The 16943-nt window shown below is 44.1% G+C and overlaps 1 non-coding gene across 1 annotated transcript; it reads left to right on the top strand.

Annotated features, from left to right (window-relative positions):
- Window positions 1-242: 242 nt before the first annotated feature.
- On the top strand, window positions 243-374 carry LOC127207753 (small nucleolar RNA SNORA17). The gene has a single exon (XR_007832965.1). It is a non-coding gene; the product is annotated as a small nucleolar RNA SNORA17 (small nucleolar RNA).
- Window positions 375-16943: the final 16569 nt, after the last annotated feature.

The raw sequence follows: 16943 nt of genomic DNA, 5'->3' as shown, positions 1-16943 counted from the left end.
AGGCCATGTAGTTAGCACAGTATGCGACACAGCATGCCCCATCGCTGGTGATGATGATTTTCATTCTTTACTCTGTCTCATGTGGAATTGGGCATCATTCCCTGCTTTGTACAGATGATAAATTGAACCCAGAAATGCAGCGAAGTTTATGTAAGGATGCTCAGTAAGTTGAGGGTCTGTTCCTGGTGCTCCAGAGACAGACTTGATCTTTCAGACTTTGGAGCTTTAAAGAATTCATTTGCCTTTACCCTAGAGGTGTTGCGGGTGTGGCTGCGGGGTCACCTGTGTGTCATTTGGTGGCAGAGAGGAGAGAGGCTATCTCTTTTCTCAGTGCTCTGACTTATGAATTTCTGAATGCTTAGTAGCCCAACACTCCCTGAAAAATGTGAGCTTGAGATGACCACCTGTATGGTTCAAGGGGGCCCAGACAGAGAACTAGATTGAGACAATCATTAGTTAAGCACCACACAGAACAAGACAGGCTCCCGAGACTGGGACCAAGCAGGAGACTAGAAGATTCCTGACTGGGGTCACAGTCCCTGCATGGGAATGATCTCCAGGCAGACAACCTTCACCTCAGGCCACTGATAGAGCCTTGTGTGAGGAGTGAGCCCAAATGACCACCCGACTGGTGCTGTGGTGTCCAGACAGGAAGCTAGCCTGAGATGGCATGTGAGAGAACTGGCCCTGCCGTATGACATCTGGAGAGCTGCCTCTGCCCCTCACCAGTTGAAGCACTTGGGACAGTGGGTCCTGTATCTTTCCTGGTCTATACAGTAGAGCTGGCCCTGGACATGAGGAGACTGTCCTGCAGATGAGCCTGTTCTGAAGATGTGCAGAAACTGGTCCTGCTCTTTGTCTGCTGTGCTGTGGTGCAGAGGAGAGAGTGATGCCCTTCCCCCTTTTGCCACCTATGACAGCTGAGATCTGGGCCTATAGTCATGAGAGTGAGAGAAATGTCCCTGCCCCTCACTGGCAGCAACACTAGGGAGAGTGGGCCCTGCACCTCGCCTAGGCAGCAGGGTAGAGCTGGCCGTAGTTTCAGGGGTTGCCAGTGAGTTTGCCCCAAGGGAATGAGAGCAGGATAGCCAGCAGGATGACCAGCTCAGATACATACAAAGCCCAAATCCAGGGCTTTAACTAGGGCCACCCCAATATCTACCCCATTGCTGATGTGAGTGAAGGAGCTGGTAATACAGATCCAAAACTACAGGATTTCCACGACACAGGACAACAAGAGGATACCCAAAAGGAGTCCCAATGAGGTTCCAGGATCGATTAAGTAGCAGAAGACAGAGGCCTCACAGAAGACCAATGAGTCACTGTAATGAACAGTTGAAAGCAAAGAAGTGTGCACAAAAGGGCATGTAATGTGGGACACTGTGATACAATATAGCTTTGACAATGAGATTTTTGCTCTGCTGGTGGGAAGGTTGCAAGGAACACCTGCAAGGAAGGCAGGTATGAGGGGAGGGGAAGAAGAGTGGGATTGAGGTGCATACTGTGAAAATCACAACGAACAAATAAAAAGTTTTAAAACAAAAAATTAATTTGCATATTTCTTGACAGTCAAAGGTCCTTGTGTTCTCTCTGTCCTGCCTACCGCTCTGTTGGAGAATCAGGAGACAGGGGTGTCATAGAGATATTGAGGGATGTGGCTTGGTGGGAAGGCAGACTGCCAGCTCTGCTCTCACCATTCAGAAAATAGCTTCAAGCAAGGGACTTTCCCATCACTGTGAAAGCTCTAAAGATGCTACAGCTGCCCCATCAGCACAGCTCTTATTTGCTTGGAGGTGGAGGTGGTGACAACGTTTGGAACTTTACCCTGTAATAGTAATAGCTCCTGCTTCTGGAGCATCTAATGTGCACCAGGAAGTGAACAAAGTACCACATATGCGTATTTCCACATCTCCCAATAGGCCTGCAATGTAGTTATGGTAGTTGTTATTTTTTTACCAGTGAAACTGATGCTCAGAAACTGTACTGCCATTTTCATGGAGCCAATGAGAGCTGTTATTTGGCTGTTTAGTCAGTTGGTTGAGAAGTTCTCATTAAACACCTCCATGGGTCCAAAACTGTGTGAGGTACAAGGACAGATATTGACAAAATTGCTCCTCCTGTGAAGCCTACATATACTGTACAAGCTAGGAAATGACCAAAGCAGCCAAGCAAGGGCTGTCATTTGTTACTTGGGGATCATGAGGATGCTGTGAAGAAGGCTTGCTCAATGACTTGCAAGAGCTTCCCAATACTTAAGACATGTTGGAGCAGAATGTAGACTGCCTTTAGAACAATCCAGAGATGAAGTCAGGTTTTCTCCACCATACCAGAAACTAACACACCATGGTAATCTCCCACACTTATGCCATTTAAAGCAGTCTGCATCCTGAAACACCACCATGATGTCATAATATCACTTGTACTGTGGTTTCAATGCCTCTCATTTTGGGGGATCTTAGCAAGAAATCCCCTAGGAGGGAGGTCGGATCTGTCATGATTTAGGATGGGTAAAATCAACTTACCCTATGAGTGTGCCACCCACCTCATAAATATTCACACAACTGTCACATACATATTCACAAAAACTTCCTTAAAATACCTAACATGGAACCCCAAGCCTAAGTCAGTCCATTTCAGTCTTTCTTTGGAGTGTCTGTATTTCTATGCTTTGATAATTAAGCTTCCATTTAAGCTCCCTATTGTCTCCTGATTCGATTCTTGTCTTTAGGAAGAGAAGAACTAAAAGACCCTGATTAAATGGTGATGAACCATTTCTCAGATAGTAACTTCCTCTGCTTTGTCTGCAGGAGATGGACTCTGTCTTCACAAAGGATGAGCAGGTCAGAAGGCAAAGCGGGGACTACCTGGTTCTTTCCAGCGCATTTATAATACTCATCCCAACTGTGAAAGCAGAGAGGCCTCACAGCCTCCGTCACCTCATGATACCCACTGCTCAATGCTCTTGCAGTGGGAATCAAATTGCAATTCAAATCCCAAGGGATACAAATATCCAGACATGGTGTCCCCACTTTACATGTCTCCCAAGAAAGTCAGATTGCTCCTCTAAGTGGTAGAAGCCCTTAGTGGGTGACACTGAAGATCAGGAAGAGGGAAGCGGTGATGATTATGGAGGGCACTACCTCATAAACTTCACATTGTTCACTGACTTCGACAATTGCGATGTAATTATATTAGTAAATGTACTGTACTCTGCTCCGGGGAGGTAATGGAATTTTAATTACATGTGACTGTCCAGCCCTGCCAACCCTGTTCTGATTCTGCAAGGATTTGTGACAGCTAGTGGCGTTTATGAAGAAGTAGGTAAGAATAGGAGTGGGTTGCTAGTGTCCCATCATGATCAGTAAGTAATATGATTCATGCTTTGCTCCTATTGCAGTGGTCCCAGAATTAGCCCAATTACACAGACAGGGACCATAGTGTTGTATAATGAAGGGGCTCACATGAATCCCAGAGGTGAAATGGAGCTGAGCTGGTTGGCTCCTGGTGGACTTCCTTCTTTTACAGTGTGAGAACAGAACGGAAGATGAATATGATTTCCATCTGATGCTATGTTTATCACAGAGGAAAAGAAAATAGGTTCTCAGATCATCATCTATTTGGTACTAGCATTTCTGAGCACATGGCAGGGTAAAGAATATTTATCTGTTCTTAAGGAAAAACTGCACCATGTCAAAGTGAACATGTAGAAGACAGAATATGGGATGTTCAGGTAACCTGGGAAGGTTTCCTGGAAGATGGAACATTGGAGGTAATGGCAGAAAAGAAGGTGTCCACATATCTGAGAACCTATCACCCTGAGCTGTCTCCTTGTATGTGTTCAAGTAGACTGTGGGTAGATTCTGATTTATCTTTTTTTATGATACTATTCTTTTTATTGAAAAATAAAATCGTTCATATTACATCTCAATTGCGATCCCATCCTGTGCATCCTCCCATTCCTCCATCCCTCCTGCTTTTACCCCATTCCCCTTCCCTATGACTGTGACTGAAGGGGACCTCCTCCCCTTGAATATGATGCCGGGGTATCAAGTTTCTTCGTGGTAGTCTGCTATCTTTCCTCCAAGTGCCAGCGGGCCTCCCCATCAAGGAGACATGGCCAAATATGGGGCACCAGAGTTCATGTGAATGTCAGTCCCCAGTCTCCACTTAACTGTGGAGAATGTCCTGTCCCTTGGCTAGATCTGGGTAGGGGTTTGATGATGACTGCACGTATTGTCCTTGGTTGGTGCTATAGATTGCGCAGAACCCTTGGGCCCAGATCCGCCCATCATAATATTCTTCTTGTAGGTTTCTAGGACCCTCTGTATCTGTCTAGTTCCCTGTCTCCTATATTTCTCTCACCTTAGGGTGTCCTCACCTCTAACCCACTTTACTGGTAAGTGAAGACTTTCATGAGACATACCCCTTGGGATAGTGTCCAGTTATAAGTGAGTATTTTGATTGAACTAGAAATGGTCATAATGAGTGAGCTAACCCAGAAGCAGAGACTCAAATAGTATATACTCACTGATTTATCTTTTGGTGCCTATCATAACACCTGACACACAGTAAGTGCTTTGCAAATGTAACAGCAAATGAAAATCTCATATGATTTTCAGTAAATCGCTCTGTAGCAGTGGAAGCTGAGATAGGCTGAGTGTTGTATTGAAAGACACAAAATGTGGAGGAATTTCTGCAGGTGGCTGTACCTCCCCCCCTTCTTTAGCTGCATAATGTAGACATGGAGTTAATGTTACTGTTGTCCTTACTAATGACCGTGAGGTGATGATGCTGATGGAGTATTGATAATAGACATTGCTTATGGAGCACTTATCATATGTGACACATATTCAGGAACACTTTTACATAGTTTCCCCCATACAACCTTTATGAAGCCATATCAGGCAAATTCTTATTATTAGTCCCATTTTATAGAAGAACACACTGAGTCTCAGGGACATTAGGCTACTTGTGTTGACTCTCACAAATAGGAAGGGATGAAAGCTTGAATTCAAGCCTGTTTCTTGCTAAACCTCATATTATTTCCTTACCCTGAATAATTCAGTATGCTACAAGGAATGGCCAGAACAATTGACATTGACCTTCAGGTCATGAAATGAAAGGTAAACTATTCTCAAAGAAAACATGTTTCATTTGTCACAAATGTAGAGGAAGTTGATACATAAGGTGACATTATTGAGATCAGAGAAGCTTGTTAGCCCATAAATGGAATTCCTCATTTTTTTCCTCTTGTAGCTACCAGGCCATGTGACTGGCCTTCAGAATGAGCAGAGCTAATCAGGAATCCTATGGTGAGGAGACAGTCTCTATACACCCTCTTATGAGGAAGTCTGAGACTGAAAGAGATCTCTGTCCTTTATTACCTAAAGAGCATCCTGGAGAAGTAAGATAATCAGGTGGTGGCTGGCAATGGGGGGCAAGGACAGAAGGTTCTCTCCCATTGGGATCACTTTGTCTGAACCATAAACTGAGAACTCTTCTAGGAGACAAGGAGTACAATGTCACTTCTGAATCCCCAGAACACATCAGAGGCACTGACTGTGAGTGTCACATAAACCTTATTAATGCCAGAGGAATTTCTCTGCCCCTCGCCAGTACCCAGCTACATCTCCCTAGCTGCTTTCGTTTGAATGAATAAATGGGAAAAAAAGCAAGGTCTGCTAACCTTTCAAAACATCTGCTTGGGAAATACTCCAAGGGCATATTTGGAAGTTCATGGCTGGTTGGATTTCCTGAGTGGCTTCAGGAACAAGGTCCTGTCTTTCAGTCTTTGAGTTATTCTCATGTTCTAAAGGTTTGAGCTAGAGACATGGATGTGACACACACACACACACACACACACACACACACACACACACACACACACTATTTCTTCTCCCATTTAAATTGTTGCTGAGCTCATCTTTGATTTTAATTAATGTTTTAATTTAGCATATACACCATGAGGCACTTTCTCAAAGGGAATAATTAAGTTAGAAAAAAATTGGCTACTCCAGATATAGAGACTGGGAAACCAAAGCTCAGTAAGGACCAAAGTAATTCAGCACATTTAGGATGGTTTTTAGTAATAAAGGGTCTTTTAGGGTGCCCCAGACAACCTTGGCATCTCTTCTTTCTTTGCGAAAATTCAGAGAGTGAACAAGAAGTAAGTGACTGGCATAACCGGAAATCTCCAGTGTGCAGAACATAGCCATGTGGGATATGCCATGCTGTATAGTACCCTCCCATCCCTGCTGCAAATCCACAAAACTGTTGTTTTGATCTCACATCATAAATGAAGACTCATGGATATAGTAGCTCTTCTTATTTCAGCATACAAAAAGGAATGGTAAGACCTCAAGCCCAATCTATTCTCATACCCCACGTTTGTGTTACCTGACTATAGTTTATGTATTTATCTCAGAGTCCACATAAAATACTGAGTAGCTTACCTTGGAGCTAGCACGGAATCCTTCAATCAAGAAATCATCTGAGCCTGCAGTGGAATTAACCTTTATGTTCATGTTCAGAGTTATTTTTGAGTGACCTTAAAGCTCAGAGTGCCACTGCCAGGCCCTCAGCTATTCTTACTCACAACACAAGCAACATTGTTAGGGAACTGTATGCTCAGTGTATTATGACTTAAAGGAGCAGGCTCTGCCATTCACCCCAACTTACAGATGGGATTCACAACAGTTTCTATGCTTTGTTGGGAGCCTAGTCTCTTTCAAATTCCAACCCCATTTTCTCTCATGAGGATAATGTAGACAGGAAAGCCTTGATTTATACTAGTTCGCGTGTTAAACCCCACGTGTCCAGTTTTCTTTCAGTGTCTGATGACTAACTCACATGAAAGCACCTGGCTCACAAGCCACCATGCAGAAACAAACAATAACCAAATGGAGAGCCCTAAAAGACATCACTAGATAAGGGTGACCACCCTGTCTGGAGCACAGCAAGGTTATGTTACAGCAGTGGTTCCCAGCAACTTCCTAAGCTGCGACTCTTAAATTCACTTCCTCATGTTGTGGTGACTCCCACCCGTAAAACTCTTTCATTGCTACTTCATAACTCTAATTTTTCTACTGTTATGAATCATTATGTAAATATATGACATGCAGGATATTTTATATGTGACTACTGTGAAAGGTTTGCTTTACCCCCAAAGGTGTTGCAACCCACAGCTTGAGAATTACTGTGTTAGAACATGTTTGATGGGGTCATTCTGAGGGGATGACACCTAGGCTGTGGTTTGGATGTGAGAAGGATCCAACCTTGTCCAGAGTTGGGCAAAGCTTCCAGAGTGGGGAGTGACAAGCATTGGCCCCAGGGAAGGAAGTTGGCTCAGGGCCATTTTGCATTTCTTGCATTTTGTTGCTCAGTGCTCAATGCAGAGCACATCTCCCACAATAGGTGACACAGTCCCACAAATCACTATTTCTTTATCTTCACCTCTCACAGATTACAAAGTTCAAGGGGCAGAGCCTAAGACCATTCTGTTCCCCATGGGAGCCACAGGGTCCAAAGACAGAGTCTGATGAAGAAAGCTGCAGAACAGATGAATGAGTCATTTGTGTGGTGGCTACTTTCAACTATCAGCTTGTTGAGACCTAGAATCATTGAAGAAGGGAGTCTCACTAAGGGGCGGTCTACATTATATTGGTCTGTAGGCATTTCTTTGGGGCGACTCTCCTGGTTAGTGAAAGACCTCCCCATCGTGGGTCATCTTTCCTTGGTCAGGGGACATCATGGATTGCATAAGAGTGGAGAAAGCAAGCTGAGCATTGATACGCATACAGTAATTAACTCAATGCTCTCTGCTCTTGACTGTGGGTGTAACGTGAATAGATTCTTCAACTTCTCACCACCTTAACTCCCCAGAAATGATGGACGGTACCTTATGATTTTGAGCCAAACCAACACTTTCTCCTTTAGGTGTCAGGGTATTTTTACCCCAGTAAGAGGAAATGAAAACAAGACACTTAGTAAATGCTATTTGTCAACCCCTATTCTCTTCTTATAAATTGTGAAGTCCAACTGCTTGTCAATTTTGGTGAAACAATAGATCCTCTGCCCACTTGAGTACTGAAGAGCTGGAGAGAGGTAGACTGGCTCCTCATCTGCTGCTTGGCTCACTGCCATTAGTTGAAGAAGACCTTCCACCTACTTCATTTATACAAGGCAGGTCTAGTGCCTTCTGGGTACCTGTCTTCGATGTTAGATCTTGTGACCAGCCTACTGAGTGGCCTGCACAAGACCTGCACACTACTCATGTGAGGAAAATGTCTTTCTGTTTACATGGCCAAACTTAATGATCCTTGTCTCCTGTAACAATACTTTCTCCCCTCAGACAACCTACCCAGGTCTTGTTCCTCTCACTGGGGTATGAATTTTACTTCTACGATCTCGGTGCATAGGACAGTGCTGAGGCAGAGAGGAGGCCTGGGCCATGAATGACTCCCTCTGGCTTATTCTGATAGCTCTATTGTTTCTGTGTGCTGGATATCTAGTTGGCATCCACTGTGAGTTCTTGTGTCTTGGAACAAAGAATTGGAGCCAAGCCATGGAGATAGTAGAATCAGAGACAGTTTATTATGACAGAGAAAGGCATTCCAGAGAATGTAAGTGGACCAGAGACCTGGGAAATGTTAGAAACTCAAAGGTCTTGCACTGTGAGTATAGAGACCCTTTATGGGCCATCTATGTAGCACTCTCCTCCCCCAGTATTGGAAGACGGCTGGCTTTGTGTCTGCTCAGCTTTTTCTTTTCCATACATGCAACATTGATGGACTGTGTATTGAGGGTGTTTTTCACGTCTTCTGCTATCTGGGTTCTTTGCTAATCATGATGCTTCTCTTCCTTCTCTCTTTTGTCATGATTGTCCTGAGGTGTGCTTGATTGATAAACATGGTCCTGTATTGCACCTTCCTGCCCCAGTGGTTATGAATACTTTCTCTTCCTACATTCCTTTTGTCTTCTGTTCTTTCCCAATGCTAACAGACTGCCTTTGGCCATGAAAATAGTATGCCCACATGCCATTGGTTGGCCCTCTGTGCTTCCAGGTTTACTCAACTGCAAGACTGTGCATGTCTCCTCCTGTCTGTTTAATGCTCACCATGGGGACAGGCACACAGTTGAACCTCACTAAATACTTATCAGAGGAGAGGCTGGAAGATGTTGACCAATCCCAGGAGGTGGTTTCATCTGTTCCTGTGAGTTGCCTTGCTTTGAGGTCTCCTGGCAGGGGTCATTTAGTCTTCACGGCATCTTGCAAACCTCCTTATGCTGCAGGTCTGAGCTGAGCGTCTGGCATGTGCTCGCATCCATTGCTGCAATTTGGGAGTGTCGAAGCCATTTAATTAAATGGGATGGAATTGGATCTTCGAGGTTGTTATCGTGGATATTGTTTTCTGTGCACGGTCTGGCTCCCAGGGAACCTGCAGGAGGCCTGAGAGCAGTGAGCTTTTTGGTTTATACAGAGACCTTGCTCCTCCGAACCCCCCCCCCCCACCCAGCCCAGATGGCATTAGAAAGTGGCTGAGATTCTGGGCCCAGATCTGAAGTCAGAGGTTCAAAGCCCCTCTGTGTGCAGGACCCCATGGGCGGTGGGTCGGGACCGTTGCCAGACCACATGCCTCTCCCCGGGAGGCAGCCAGAGCTTCTCAAGCTAATTTTGCTGAGGGGAACTTTGCCAAACCAGAGCAAGCTTTCATTTGCCTAAGTTTGCATCAATAATTAATCCAACCTGGTTTTACACAAGACCCGACATAAAATTATTAGCTCTGAGAGCTTAGCTTAAGCTGATCCCAGAAGAGGCTGATCATGAGCCCTGGAAGAGAGAACCTGGTGGGAAGGACAGCAGCTCAGAAAGTCACTTCCTTTGTCCCTGTTCCAAGCTCCCTCCATGGCTTTATCCAGCCCTCGCCGTGGTCAACTGTAATTGTGAAGTTTGGGGTTATGGCCCTGCCTGGACTCTTGGTTCTGTAGTGTCAGTCCTTTATAATACTCACCATGTTCCTTGCATACTCTCTCACACCCTCCTGTGTCCCTATGTCACCAAGACTGCCTTATCTTCAACTCATTCATGATGTTGGCTGGCACTCAGCACTTCTATTTCTGTGGAGTCAATTTCCATGCATCCTTAAAGGCTCATAACAGTTGCTACCTCCTCTAGGAAGTCTCTTCTGATTTCCTCAGTGAGTACCATGTTTCTTCTGTGGTTCCGAGGTCACTTCACTGTGTTGAAAGACACCACAGTCTGCCTTGTACAGCATCATTCACATCCAGTCTCCCACCATAGACAGACGCAGGGAGCAGTAGTTAACAATGGGATACACACTGGATGTTCATCCAGGGAGGAGCAGTCAGGAGCCAGGGATGCTCTGACTGAGGCAGGGAAGGGGACAGCTGCGCTCTTGCCATGATTGTATTATCACTATTCTCTGGTTTGTTGAATAGTGCACGCTGCTTCTCAGGGAGAGCAGATTGTCCTCTTGGTCTTGCCACTTGTTCCTTCTGCTGATTTTTTTCTTACGTAATTCTTATCCCATCCTGAAGAACTTTTTCAGATTCCCATCTTTTTTTTTCTTTTTTTCAGTCCCTCCTTCTTGCCAGCAGCCTTCACAATCAGGTTGAACACACCGTCTCTTCTTTGCAACCTCTGCCCACAGACTCATCCCAGACTTCTTTCCTAATGTTCCCATAATACTCTAACTTTTCTTTTCACAAATATCACATAGGCACTTTGGGTCAAAAGCCAAAACTCTAGATGAGCCAAAGCTATAGCCTCCATTCTCCTTTCTGCCCTCTTAATTCCTTCTCTTAAGAGCATGTCTTCTCCGAGGAGGCCTCAGGCAATTTCACTTGCCAAAGTTTCTTTTTGGTCCCTTTGTATGCTGTAGCCCTCACGTGGACTTTCAAGGAGGACATCCAAGGTGCCTATGTCATTCCTTTTTAGAGTAGAAGATCTCACTTTTTTTTTCACACCAACACATTCTGCAGACTTCAATAATAGCAGATATTTGCCCTGTGTGGTGCATCTTAATTCCTCCATCTGTCCCCAAACTTTGATCCATTTCAGGGAGTGACCACATCACCCTATGCCTTCTTCACCAATGATCTAGTACACCAGAGGCAGCCATCATATGCTAATAAATGCTTGTTGAATTCATAAATAAGCATGGGAACAGTTGGAAATTAAAGTAGCCAATTTTACCATCTCCTGGTAATGGATAGCAAGGTACCTGGTGCTGCAATGGTTAGTGCTTTAGTTACTGTTGTTTCCCATGTACCAATTAACATCTCTCCCTTACTGATGTGGTCCAGGGATCCAGGTACCTTCTTATGTCTACATTTCAACTTTTAATCCCTCTAAGAACACGTAGAAGTCTCAAATTAGATAATCTCTAGATTTTCTTTTAAGTTCAGTTCCTTTCAAAGAGTATTAACTGATTCCTGCTGTATTCTAAGCCTGAGGTTATATGCTGGGGAGGGTATTCGATGACACATAGTCCCTGAGTTAGGAGAAGTTCCCTTTCTGCTTTAGGGACAGGAGAGTCCCAGGGATCTAGGAAGCAGAGTGTGACTAATAACGGCATTTCTGATCTTAAAGCTGCTCACTAACAGGCAGATTCTGTGGTAATAGAGCCATCACTGCTCTCCTGTCTTTAGCAGGCAGCACTGGCTAGTGAGGAGCCAGAACACAGGAGAATTCAATCACTGTTTGAAAGGCATCGCTGCCTCGTCATGAACGCGACTGATCGAAGGCACCGTGTTGGTTCTGGCCTGCACACCTTCCCAGCAGAACTGTTTTCTTCCTTTGGCTTCTACTCTCTGTACATTCTAAGCTGCCTCCTCTTTTCTTCCCAATAAATCTCCTTTTGTTTCTTCAGAGACTTCACTGCCAAACCTGTCAGGAACTCTGCACAAAATAGTGTATTTCTGTCAAGAGTGCCTTGTGAAATGTTAGCTGTCTTTTGAACACTGGAGGCAGCCGAGATGGTGTGTAGGGACACTCTTGTCCTAATGTCTGTTTACTTCCTTGCAATCTGGAAGCCTGCTGATCAAGCCTGTGCATGCAGCTTTAGACAGAAATTGGGCTGAGCTCTCCTAGGCAGAATGGACCTTGGAGAAGAATCAATGTCTGGGGCTGTTGATGGGGAGACAGGGCTTTCTGTGACTCCAGGACCATTGCCACTTTAAAGCCCAGGGAAACCACCAGGTGAGGGGGTGGGGAGGCATGGTTAAAGGGTTAAAATAAACTACTGTATGTCCTTAGGCCAGGGACATCCCTTCTGTGTCTAGAGTCCCCCATCCCTATGAAAGTGAGTGCAGGTGTTCCCCAGGGTACCTTCAAGCTTTGTCATTCTATCATTTCACAAATTCCCAGCAGGTAAAACTTGTTGAAAATGTAATTCTCTCTTGGGTATCCAAAGTCAATAGGAAAATATATGGTCTAGGAGGTAATTCAAAGACCCAGAACGGACATTCTTTTAGGTCAAGAGAAATAACTGTAATAATAAAATCTAGGATCAAAGTACTTTTCTACCTCTTATCTCATGCTAGCTCTCAAAATTTTTGGAGCAAGAGCCACAGATACAAGCCTATTTGCTTGACCACTGGAGCCACACATACAGATGTTTAACATCTGCACTGCCCAAGTGTGGCATATCAGAACAATATTATATTAGGGATATAGGTGAAGTTTTAAGATGGTGCGCATGGCTGTGGAGAATCTAGTCCCTCTAGCTGTCATCTAAGCCTATGTACACTTCTAACAAAGTCCACAATGTAACACAATTACTCTAAAACACATGAGTAAATGCCTTCCTCTGACATGACTACATGTTGGTATGTTGGGTGACTCTTGGAGTTACCCAGGAATTGCCTTTAGAAACAGGATTCCTACCTCTGCTGCTTAACATGGTACTATTGGTTCAGGGAGGACTGGCAGGAAATGGTACTTCAGAGACAGTGACACAAATGGCACATATTTCAGGCAAGAATGTGAATATTCAAAATAGGCACATTTCACTTGCTGACTCTGAAACCTCTCTGCATCACAGTCAAGCCAGAACAAGGGCATGAGGCCATAGAGTGGCAACTGCAGCAGCAGTGTCACTGATTGGCTCTTTTTGGGACTTATATGCTTCTCTGCTCATCCACTCAAAATGAAGCCCACATGTGCAGTGTCTGGAAATCCCAGCCAATGAGTTCAAGAGTCCTGGGACAAAGCTTTCTTACAATTCCTTTGTCTTCACTTTCCTTTCTTCACACAAGGAGCACGGAATGTCATTTCACATTGTTGTGGTTGCGTCTGTTCACATTGTGCCCCGCTAAGTACAGATCTCTATACCTGTGCAAGTTAGTATTCCAATCACAGAGATGTGTTGCTGATGCCAAGGTGCCTTTCCCATATTTGTATGAAGGTCCTGTATAGGCTGCTGGTGCACATGCTGAATGAGGAGTACACGCATGGTTCTCCTCATCCCTCCTCGCCTGCAGATAATAAATGCATCTTCCAAAGACACTGGTGAGATGGTCCTGTGTCCCCCCCTCAAACACCTTCTGCAGCTCCTTTTTTTTTTTTTTCTGTCGCAGGGCATTGTAATGGTGGCAGATAAAAGACACATGTTATAACTTCATGGGTCATGTGAAAAAAGAAAAAGCACATTTCCAGGTTCTGATTCACATTTTAGATGTTGGAAGTGATGTGCATGGGAGGGAAAAGCACAGAGCAAAGGTGCATGTGCTCCCAGGTGACATAACCCTCTGGTAAGAACCACCTTCTGCAGGATGCTTTAGACCTGGCTACAGTTTCCTAGGAAACCAGTACTCATAGCCTGTTTCTTCTCCTGCTGCTCAGTTTTACAGGACCATGCGCCAGAGTGCGCAGGCTGTGCCTTGCTGCCTGGTCACTGCCATCAGCATGATAATCCTTGATGAAAATACCTCCCTTCTTTATTTGTCTTCACAGTTCTGACTAGAGAGAGTTTTAGCCTTATACAGTCACATTTCCAACTGTCATTTCCACAGTTTCAGGATTTTTTGATAAAGAGGAAAGACATTGTGTCTGGCATGTATGTGTGTATGTCTGTGCAAGTGTCTGTGTGTATGAGTGTCTGACCTTTTGTGTGTGTGTGTGTGTGTGTGTGTGTGTGTGTGTGTGTGTGTGCGCCTATGTGTATGCAGATGTCTATCTCTGTATCTGTGTCTGTTTGTTCAACGGTCTGTGTGTGTCCATGAGTGTGTGCATTCAGGTATCTATCTGTATATGTGTGTTTTTCTGTGCAAGCACCTGTGTGTGTCTGTGAATGTATGTGTGTTTATGTGTATGCACAAGTTTCTGAGTGTGTTTGCATACAGTTAGATGTCCATACAAATCTGTATGTGCAGGTGAGTGAGTCTGTGTGTGTGTGTCTGTATGCATGTGTCCATGAATGAATGTCACTATGGATGTTTTCATGAAGGTACCCATGTGTATCCATGCATATCTGTGTCTCTTTTTTCCTATGTTAAAATATATCGATTTATGTATCTCTATGTGGCATATTTGTATGTGTGTGTGTGTGTGTGTGTGTATTTGTGTCCGTGTTTCCTGCTCCTTAGTCACAGACCCCACCATACCCTTGTGACCCCTGAATGAAGTTGGGCACTGATGCCAGGGCAATGACAGCTGGAGGCACTGTAGTATTTCCTGGAGAGTGGTGAGTATGTTTAGGTGACCAGAGTCTGAGTGTATATGCCCCACATCCCAGGGAACTTTGGTTTAGATCTGCACAGCTTTGGCTTTTTTGCTATGAGCTGCTGTGGTCAGTGTTCTCCTGGAGTAAAGTGAGAAGCACCAAGGGACTGATTGATTCTTTTCCTGGTGCAGTAAATCTCTAGGAGTTAAGTAGTTTAAACAAACGTATGTGTCTTTTACAGCTCTATCGGCCAATGTCTGATACTCCTTTGGAGTTCTGGGAAGGGGGCATAAAGGCTCTGTCCCAAACGGTACTCCTAAAAGATAGTGTGTTTTGCAATCATGGTGTCATTGGTTTACAGAGGCATAACTGGAATCTCTGCCTCCATTGTCCTGTGAGGCCCTTTTACTTCCTGGTCTCTGTGTTCTCAGGAATTCTACTTCCTGTGTCTGTCACTCATTTTTATCAGGGTTAGGTTTGACTGGGTTACAGTTCCATCTTCTCTAGTATGGCCTCCTTTTGATAACTTGCATGGGAAAAATTTTGCTTCCAGATTTGGTCACAGCCTGAGGGACAAGGCTCAGGACTTTCCCATGTCTCTAACATTAGGGCTAAGGATTTGCTGCTGAAGTCAGGAATGGCATAGTTTGAATTCTGGTCACTATGTCAGGTCTGATCTCTGGTTCCACCTCCTGTGATTGTCAATGCTACTTTCCGAGTATGCAAATTAGCCCTTAAGTAGAAGCCACCCTCTGCTCTAAGTACACTTCACTTGTGCTGCTAATCCTTCCAATCTCATTAACATTTGTTTGACAGGTGTGATCCTTGCCCCCACTTTATAGATGAACTACCTAGTCAAGGTGAGACAGTGTGTTCAAGGTTAAAAACTGTGAAGAGCTGTGCAGAGTTAGCTTCCAAGTCATCTGCTTCTAGAGTCTAGGGGGCTAAGCAGCTTGCTGAGCCTTTCAGGTTAGTCTGTAAACACATTGAAAATCCTCTACTACCTTTTAGAAAACACAAGGGCAGTAGATGAGAGGGACCAGGCCTTCTCTGTGAAAGATGGCACTGCTAAAATTTGAGTCACAGTATTAACATCTCTCTTCTGTTGGCACAGAAGTCTGATTGAGACATAAGCACTATTGTTCTTCCTAACCCTGTGTATGATTACTTAGCAGGTCCTAAGCACAGTCAGAGGCTTCCTTGGCCTTTAAGATCTCCACTTTTATACCTTGAAGAAAATCAAAGTTCCTTTTAAGACTTCTGAGAACTACCTCGGTTATCTCTGGTTTCATTTACTTCTTCTCAATATTTGCTCTAGTCCACTAATTTGCTACCATTATTTCCTTTACCGAGGCTTTCCAACATGGAGCCTTGCCCGCACTAATATTTTTGTACCATGAACAAATCCTATAGCAAGTAGTTTTCATGGTGAATTTTTTCCACAGCAAGCCTTTTCCACGTGCATCTTTTTTCTTTTTTTACCTAACCCTTTGCTACACTGAGCTTTTCTTGCACATCCTTGCACTTCCCCTCACTGGACACACCTCCTGCTTTCAGCTTCTTAGGTAATAAGTCAACATATATGGTAGCCCAAAGTTCATAGGGTGCTTATTAGGGGCACTATCCTGCACAATGGAAACAAGATTAAATTAAAAGTGAATATTAGGTATCCAATTTTTGGAACTACTCCCAGTTGGGATGGTTATCACTGTTTGCCCAGAGACCTTGTTGACAACATAATTATCACTTTCCTTTTAGTTTACTCTTGCCAACCTCCCTATTAATGATCATACACTGTTCATTTCTTTTTATTGAAAATCTTTCCTGTCTCCAATAAATATTTAAAATATTGAATTGTTTCTTGTACATTTCCCACATGGCAATATACAACAAATGAAAAGATCTTACTAATGTTTCTCTTTCCATTTCATATTCTCCTTCCAAGACACACCCTGGGGAGCAAGGGTGATGTTATCTAACATCAAAACAGGCCTATCTAGCAATGTTGTTTTGTTGCTGAATGTTTAATATGAAGTTGTACATCTTTTCAGAAGCAGGGTGATGCATTCACTTACTTAATGTTATTTTTCCTTTACTGCCTTTATTAGACATGGCCATTTCTAGCAGTCTATAAGCATCCTTAGAGTGTAGACCTTGCCATTCACTTATTTGAACTTTTTTGGCACTTAGCACACAGAGCTAATGCTCTGTCAATGTTGATTAATTGATGGAACCACACTGAGACCTGGTCGCCAGGAT

This window comes from Acomys russatus, chromosome 2 (genome assembly GCF_903995435.1).
Source record: "Acomys russatus chromosome 2, mAcoRus1.1, whole genome shotgun sequence".
Taxonomy (NCBI): domain Eukaryota; kingdom Metazoa; phylum Chordata; class Mammalia; order Rodentia; family Muridae; genus Acomys; species Acomys russatus.
The sequence above is the reverse complement of the archived record's forward strand: the minus strand, read 5'-3'. Positions and strand labels throughout refer to the sequence as shown.